Genomic DNA, 9,668 nt, shown 5'->3' on the forward strand with positions numbered 1-9,668 from the left:
AGACAAAACAATGTAGTGTATTTACCCGTAAAATGGTACAGTTGAATTTATAACGTGATTTATGCATACGTAAATTAACTGATCCAAACATATGAAATAAATAAGAATAGAGTCAAGATTATAAAAGAAATACAAGCCTGGTTATATGGTGAGCCTCTCCGAAAGAAATAATATGATAGTGTTAATGTTTACCGGTAAAACAGTACAGTTGAATTTATTTGTGGTTTCTAGACAAGTGAAATAATTCGATCCTGAAATAATAAAATTGAAGAAGTATGTAACATTTAGCCTTGATATGAAAACGAAATAATAGACAATAATGATTCTGGTAGCAAGGCCTCCGGGCGTAACAATAATAAGAGCAAAAAGTAAGAAGATAAAATTATATAGAGCTTTGAATAGATTACAGTATTAAACTGCCAAAAAATTCGTCCCTTTACACTGATAGTAGAGCTCACTATTTATAATAACATCTAGGGAATAAGAACCTAAGATCAAGCCCCTCTTCAATGGCACCACGCCAATTATGAGTGTCATTGAAGAACATGTAACGGCAGGCATAAATATCATATCCTTTCGTAACAGACGGTATACTAAATGTTGTGGAAATTAAATGCTACCGGACGGAGGGTATTTATTGCCTCTTTATGAGTGTCATTCCTTCCGGTAACAAAGGAGATAATTCCCTTCGGTTCTGACTATCCCTCGCCTTAGGTTCCACGCGTCATTCTTTTAAGCGTCCACCTACATAACATATTTTACCGTATACAGATAGTCCCCCTGCTTTCCGGTGGCATAACTTTGTGTCACTGGAAAGTTGGTAGAAACACTATTTTTTGCGGGAACTACTATGATTCCTTCTGAAAAGCTTCTGACGGTTGATTAGACGCATGTCTCTCTACATTTAATACTCCGAACACGCGTCATCCCACAATTCATCATAGCTTTCGCCGATTATCAAGGTAATCATAGTCACGAATTTAGACGCCTAAATCTTTACTTATACGCATCAATCTTTTTTACTCATACTTCATAATTCTCCAAACTTCCCAAAACCTTCTTTATTGTTCTTCAACTTTTCTTTAACTTCCTTCAAACGAAAAAGTTTTTCCTTCATCTGAAACATATAATGGCTTCGTCTTCAAAGAACACCAGTGCTTCAAAGAGCAAAAGCAAAGCTGAGGACGCTGCTACTCCAACAATAGGTTCCATCATCCCTAGAAGTCTTGTTACAACAAAAGAATTCGAAGAGAAATTCCCTTCGGCTAACCCTCACACATGGGCGGTTGGCAAATGTCTTTCTTCCATCAATCCTTCCAGTATTTCTATTGTGAAAGAAGATTGCCACTGTCATGATCTAGATATTGTTACTCCTGATATAACAGAGCGAGTAACCCTACCCAATGAGGGTTTTAACATACTTTTACACGTATCCTTTTACTTTGGGAGCTTTTTCTTTGAATGGAGAGGCTTGACTCTGTTATTGCAGTGTTCTGCCTCCGCTACCAAGTGTGTTTGGCACAAGTATGTCCTTCTGTGTGGAGGACAATTGCTTGTCTTCGGCGTTTGTGCCAAGAGACGGGAGAGGAGCTATCTTTAGTTCATATGATAAATCTCTATTCCCCCAAAGTCTTCCGCGGGGAAATGATAAACTTCAGTAAACGTGGCTACTATGTTTTTTAATCAAGCATGGGTGATGACAATGACCGTGGGTAGATGAAATGGTTCGTTGCAGTTTCCACCGATGATATCATTTCGGCAACGGCTTCATCCTTTCCCGGATCGTGGAACCGAACTCGTAAGTTCCTTGTTTAATATTCCTTTCATAAGAAATTTTTTCATATCCGTATTGATCCTCCGTGCGTCGCCTGTTTCAGCAACGCTATGGGTTCCACCTAGGGTTGAAGGCTTGGACAAGTGGGTCTAAAAAATCTTGGACGTCACTACGCCCAAAACCCGTACGTGGAAAGAACTGGCCCTCAAATACGGGTAGAAGGCCAAAAATCATGGTAATTTAGACTCATCTTATTTCTGCTTTTTATGTGATGAAATTGATTGATCTTTCTTTTCTCCCCTTTATGGAATCAAGTCTACCCGCGGGCTCGGTTATCATCCCCGAGGAGGATGTTTTGGCTGATCATGCTGACGCGACGAGGCTGCTTTAGGAGTCACTTACTCGAACAGGTGTCTCCAGGCCTACTTCGGGTACAAGTGTTGTGTCACAGAGTCCCTGACCGGAGAAAAAACAACCAAAAAGAAAGAGTTCCTCCACTGTTGGGGAAAGAATAAGAGGGCAAAGAATGCTGCCCCCGAGTCATCTCCGAAAGTCGTGATGATGAGCCCTCCACCTGAGCCGGTCATAGATACCATGATGATCGACAATGATGGAGAAGCTAGTGATGATGGAGCTTCTCTACATAGAAGACGATGATCTTTATCATCTCAACAAGATGCTCAACCTATTGAGTTAGTTACATCAACTAAGGATGATGTCTCGGCACTCTAGGGAGTTTGAAATGGTGGAAAATGCCAACTCTTGTTGCCCAATCCCAGTCGTGGCGCCTGGTACCATGAGGTTGAGTACTGGGCCCCTGCCGTCTTCGGTTGATGAGCAACCAACAACCAGTACTGTGTTTGCCGCAACTGCCTCGCATCCTTCATTGCCATCAGCTTCATCACCTTCTTCACCAACTCTTCTCCAAAAATTACCACATCATCTCTACCGGCTGCGTCCATCCGAAAAGAAGATGTTCCTCTTCCCAGTCCCCAGTTTATGGGAATTTGGGGCAAAGTTATATTGCCCCCTCAGAAGATCCACAAAGGAGGAGGAACGTTACTCTCTCGATCTCCACCGGATGCAATTTGCTATCCCGACCGGTGGAACTTGCTAACTATCTGAAGCCTTTGGCTTCAGAGAAAGATTGGGAAAGATACAAGCTCTCTCTGGAGAGTGCTTGTTGAACAACTCTATGCACAATGCCGCAGCGGTACATTCTTTACTTCTTTTTGTTATTTCTTCTATTTTTCCCGAAAATATCCTAAATTTTCCCCTCTTGTTTCGTAGGCCAACTTTCTTGCTTCTGGGGGCCTTCAAAGGTTGATCCGGGAGAAAAAGGGACTTACTTCCGAGCGGGATCAACTTTTGGTTGAACGAGATCAAGTCGTTATTAGTCTCTCGGAGCTAGAAACCAAAGCTGCTGAAGTTGTTGTGCTAGAAACTCATTCGCAGCAAAGCGAGCACGAAATGGAGACTCTTATCCAAGAGACCACCCCGTTGAGGATTCAATTTGAAGAGGCTAAGGCCAAATGGGTTGAAGTTCATAATGTCATTCTTGATACATCTGATCGTGAGGCTGCCTCCGCTGAAAGATTGATCAATTTAAAGGTAGCCTTGAATTCCAAGACTGAAAAGCTTGTTGTTGTGGGGATGAAATGCGCTCAATTGGAGGAGAAGTATAAGAAGACCATTTAGCATAACAGAATTTTCAGCTCTACTGTCCGCGATCTTAATGTTAGCTTTAAGTCCATTAGATCCACCCGGGAAAAACTTTCTGCCGAGGTAACCCAACTCAAAGAAGAACTTAAGCGCCGAGTGGCTTCCCTCATTGTTGAGAAAACTTACGTTATGTACAGCATGATTAAAAAAACCTATGAAAAGGCCAAAGCTGGTATTACTGACTTTGATGCTGAAATTACTAAGGCCCGTGAGCTTGAGTTAGGTGCTAAAAGTGGTCTCCCGGTAGGGCCTGATGCTTTTGTTTCTTTTGGTTCCGGTTCTGAGTTCTCGGGAACTGAAGAGGAACTGGAAGATGATGATGCTGAGGGCCCAAATAATGAAGGAAAATATATCGAACCGGCGACAGATCTATCCACTTCCCCCGGGAGTGCGGATGCTTCTCTTCCTCCAGGCTCCAAAGATGCAGCAATTTAGCTTTTCCTTTCTTTTCCCAAATTTTGTATCTATGCTGTTTTGGCACGTTTATTATAAACACATCTTTTGCTCAAGTATTGCACGAGTCTTTCTGTGTTCTTTCGTTTGGACATTTATGCACGTTTTAACCTTTACATTCTTTTTTGCTTAAGTGTTTTGCGCAAGTTTTACTATTTACATCTGATTATGTAAGGCTTGTGTGAGTTTTTCCCCAAAGGCATTTTGATTCTGGGCAAAGGTTTTTCCGAAATCAACCCTTTAACATGAGGTTTTTCATAAGTATTTGCACAAGTTTGCTTTTCGCATCTTTTTGTGCAAGGCTTCGGGTGCATTTTGCCTGAAGGTATTTTGATTTCAGGCATAAGTTCTTCCAAAATCAACCCTTTAACGTGAAGGTTTTCATAAGAGAGGGCCCTCTTATGTTTATGGTGCTCTTGAAGAGGGCGTCTCATGTTCATTATGGCACTAGTATTTGAAGTGCTTATTTAACTTTCAAATGACAAAGTTAATTCATCGTTCAGATAAGAAACAAGATAGAAATAAAAGGACTTCATTTTATCCCTTCCATTTTCAAAAAATGCATAAGCATTTGTTATGCTAAAAAAATTGCCAATATTTGTGGCTAACTTGTACAACTTATTTCTACGAGGCTGGCCACATTGTCCCCTGTCCCGATGATACAACTATGTTTCCGATTTTTGTTTACCGGTCGAGGTGGCAGTCATTGTTGTCGTATCCTCATATCATTCCCCTCCCCCCAGTGTTTGAATGCGAATAATGCGAATAGGAATACTAGAAGTTTTGCACTAATGAATTTCTAGACAATCTTGTGCTTGGTAACGAACTTCTCTTCTCCTTAGGAATTTATGCTATCTAGCAAAAGACTATCTAACAATTCTTTAGTGGTTTGCACTTGTGAACAGTCGGGTAACCTTTGTCCGATAGAAAACTTAATTTCCCAATAGAAATTTCGCTATCGAGCGAAAGATTATCTAACCATCCACATGGTTCTTCGCTTGTGTGCCTTGTTATTAAAGGTCTTATTGTTGTCGTTGAAACTTTCTTCGTAGTATGCTTTTCATTATTGCCTCGTTAAAAACCTTTCCAGAAAAACCCAATTGCGATAAAAACTGGACGAAGGAAAAAATAGTGCACCACATACTCTCAGTACAAGTGATGTTCATCAGCAATAATATCTTTTGAGGTATGCCACATTCCAGTTGTTGGGCAACTTTTCTCCATCTTGATTCTCCAACTCATACGAACCTTTCCCGGTGACAAATGAAACTCGATAGAGGCCTTCCCATGTGGGACAAAAACCTTGCCAGAAAAACCCATTCTCTGCTTTTTGGAAGCCATTCTTATATGTACCAAGTCCCTGCACTCACCGAGTAGCTTCAAGTTGACTAACATTGCTTTGTTGTTTGACTTTTCATTTGCTTGGAAATATCTCAAAGTGGGTTCCCCTACTTCTACCGGAATTAAAGCTTCTGCTCCGTACACAAAGGAAAAAGGAGTTTCTCCTGTGCTTGATTTGGTCGTTGTTCGGTACGCCCATAAAACTCCAGCTAGTTCCTCGGACCATTTACCTTTAGCCGCTTCCAACCTTTTCTTGAGGTTTTGTATAATCACTTTGTTCGTTGACTTCTCTTGACCATTTGCGCTCGGATGGTAGGGTAAAGATGTGATCCTTTGTTTTAAAAAACTTCGAGGAACTTTGTGATTTTTGCGCCAATAAATTGTGGTCTGTTATCGCATGCAATTTATTTTGGTATTCCGAACCTACAAATTATATTTTCCCACAAGAAATCTACCACCTCGCGTTCGCCGATCTTTTGATAAGGACCTGCTTCCACCCACTTAGAAAAGTAGTCAGTCAAAATCAAAAGAAATCTTGCCTTACCGGGAGCCGGCAGCACTATCCGATGATGTCCATCCCCATTTCATGAACGGCCACGGAGACAGAACCAAATGCAGTAGTTCTGCCGGTTGATGTACCAGTGATGCGTAGCGTTAGCACTTATCACATTTTTGTGCGAAGGCTTTGGAACTAAGGAATCTGTGCCCGAATGGTTTTCGCATATCCCTTCGTGGACTTCTTGCACAACATAATTAGCTTCGGATGCCCCCAAGTATTAGGCTAGCGGGCCTTGGAAAGATTTTCTGTACAGTTGTGCTCCTTTAAAGCTATATCGTGTTTCTTTGGCTCACAGCGCCCGTGACGTCTTAGAGTCTTCGGGCAACTTCCCGTTCTTGAGATAATCGATGATTTCATTCCTCTAGTCCCAGACCAAATTAGTCGTATTTACCTCATAGTAGTTGTCTGCATCCAGGACCGATTGCATCAGTTGTACTACTATCTCGGACTTTAATTCCTTCATTTCCATTGTTGAACAGAGGTTAGCTAGTGTGTCTGCTTCTACATTTTCTTCCCTCGGGATATGAGTAATCGACCACTCCTGAAATCAAGCCAGCAGAGCCTGGACCTTTACCACGTATTATTGCATGTGCTCCTCTTTGGTTTCAAAGATCTCGTAGACCTAATTTACCACCACCTATGAGTCGCACTTGATTTTTATGACCTCAGAATCTAGTCCCAAGCTAGTTTGAGTCTTGCAATCACAGCCTCATACTCTACTTCATTGTGAGTGTTGATACCCAATTTTTCCCTGTATATCTTTATATGCAAATTACCTTTCAAATAGAATATGTATGCATATATAAGTATGTCCAAGGGTTTTCTTATTTTTCATTAATTTTTAAAAAAAATTAGATCAATTTATTGCCCTATTTTATCAAGAAAACCCCAATAATTATTCTCAAAATTGTCATTTTGGCAATACACTTATTAGATTCTCATATTTATACTAAAATATAGCTAAAATAATTTTTGCATAAGTTTACAAATTTATTTAGTATTTTTAAAAAGTTAAATTGCATATAATTGCAATATTAGCCTATTTTAAGATTAATTGTGTTTATAATTATAAAATTGACTCCAGTATTTTTATTATTATAATTATATATTATTAATTATTTTAGTACCTTTAAATTATTTTCAGAAATTATTTTACTACTTTTTATAAAATAAATAAGGAAAAATGGCTATTTAAATGATAGCTCATTTGTATTTCAATTTTGGCCAGATTGGGCACCCCTAATTGAACCCAATTTCAGATCCCATTACTCGGCCCAAATCTTAAATTTACCCGACCCACGACCCTCTTAATAACCCACCTGGATCCCCCTTTCAATCCCATTTATTGATCATTTAGATCAACGGCTCATACTCACCCTTTCCTTTTTAATTTCCCAATATCCCCCAAACCCTAATCATTTCTCACCGATAGCCACCCCCAGATTCCCCTTCTCCCAAATCTCTCTCAGGAACCCTAGCTGCCTCCCTCCACTTCCACCCTAAAACCACTGGAATCCATGGCTTTCAAGGCCATAGAAGTCCTATACCGGCCTCCTATAACTCCTACACCTTTGGTTACTGAAGTTTCAAGGTCTGACCATGAAGAAGCTTGGCCTAGAGCTTGTTTGATTTGAGTTCTATGGCCACCTCCAGCCTTGCTCCAGCAAGCCATGGCTATTTGAGCCTGATCTCGACTTCTCCTGCTCAGATCAACGACTCTCCAAGCCTTTCTCACCATCTGGCTTCTTCTGAAACCCTAACTTTTGAGGTTCTTTTGATTTCTTTAGATCTCTTCTAGGTCCGTGTTTTCCCTAAACTTTTAAACAGTTTCTCGAGATTTCTTTCAACAAACTATGCTTTCAAAACCTTTATCTTTCCGATTTAGGGTTTTTGTTAAGTTATTTAGATGCTTCTCTGATTTTCTTTTTCTCTTGTGTGTTTCTTCTACTATGTTTCTTATTAGTTTCTTCTACTCTGATTTTTATGTGTCTCTCCTAGTGTGTTCTTACGAGTTCTTCTACTGTGTCTTCCTATGTGTTTCTTCTACTATGTTCTTATGAGTTCTTCTACTGTGTTTCGCATATTGTTCTTTTACTATGTTTCTCATGAGTTTCTTCTACTGAAAGATGCATGTTAAAGGTCTCAGTTCCTTTCTGAAATCTCTGCACTTGTTTCGTTAGTATCTTTTCCTTGATTACTTGTCCTTTCATCTCTACACTCGATTGATGGCAAGAACCCTAGAATTTGGGGATTCATTCGAGTTTTGAGACCATTGGCTATGTGATTTGTTTGCTCTTCATCTCTGAACTTGTTTGACTTCAAAAGAAAAAAAGCCCTAACTTCTTTGAACCTATTTCGAGTTTCTGAAGTTATCTCATCTACTACTCGATTAGGCTTCCAAAGCTTTGTCTCATTGAGGCTCTTAGGGAACTTTGACACTCTCAAATGGGAGAAAGGCTTTGGATCATGATCTCTTGGAGTTGGTTTACCTCATAACTCAGTGAGGAAGTCAGAATCAGGCTTCCTCTAGTTGTACTTTTATTTATATTTTTCTAATGTATTCTTATTTTATCCCGGGCTGTAATAATTTGTAATAAACTCTTGGGGATGTTTAGTGAAAATTGTGGGTAACTATGTATGCAAAGGGTAGATACCATAGGTATTTTGAATTCTGCATATTCAAATGCATATAGAAATCATTTCTATAGGTCATATTGAATTCTGCATATCCCAATTCTTACATAGATACCATGTCTATAGGTATTTTGAATTCTGCATACTCAAATGCATATAGACTTCATGCCTATAGGTCGTTCTGAATATCCAATTCTCATATAGAAATCATGTGTATAGGTATTTTGAATTCTGCATATTCAAATACATGTAAAAGTCATGCCTATAGGATTGTTCAATTCTGCATATTCCATTACATCTAGATACCATGCTCATAGGTTTAAAACAAATTTTGTATCTAGATACTATGTCTATAAGGTTTGAAAAAAAAATCAGCAATGTATAGAAAGCATGCCTATAGGGGTTTCTAATAAAAAATCTGATTCACCCAGTAATAATGGCTACTATCAGTCGCAGAACTTTTAATCAATTCAGTAAATCTCGCCTCTCTTTTAACAATCTGATTCTATTACTTAGCAAGTATAACGAGTATGCATTCAAAACAATTTACTTCGAGCCTGGTTGTTTCCTTGTTTTTTGAATTCAGTAGATACCATGCCTATAGGATCCTTGTCCAACACTTAAGCAAGCCTTAGAGTAATAATTATAAACTGAATCTGCTTCTATTAATAATTACAACCAGCAGGCAGGCCTGATTCGAACTTCTTATCTGAGTTATGTGATAAGCTGAAACTGTCTCAACAATTTCCTCTCACTCGTCTTTAATACCTTTTAAAATCAGACTTAAAACAGTATGTGTAAGTCATTCTAATTACGTGCTTCTTTGTTTAAGGAGGTATATCTGAGCCTCTGTTTGTTATATGTTTTCCCCAATTTGCAATATGTATTTTTGTATGTCGCCTTAGAGTTTTTACCTTTGAAACTACAAATAAGCCCAATATCCCTCCCTTTAGGATTAGTAGTCCTAAATGCCTCCGGGACTGATAGGATTGGGACGGGTAATAGCATGCAATAAGTAAATGAGACCAACCTGCGCTTTAAATACCTTAACGGGGTGGGAAGGGTAGATATGGATATGATGACCACGCGATAACGTCACGTGTAGCCCCTCATTGAGGAGTGATTACCGTACGTTGTGTGGAATGATCCATATTTTTAGTAAACTTAGGACCCTCCTTTCCTTTA

Source organism: Nicotiana tabacum, chromosome 6 (genome assembly GCF_000715075.1).
Source record: "Nicotiana tabacum cultivar K326 chromosome 6, ASM71507v2, whole genome shotgun sequence".
NCBI classification, from domain to species: Eukaryota; Viridiplantae; Streptophyta; class Magnoliopsida; order Solanales; family Solanaceae; genus Nicotiana; species Nicotiana tabacum.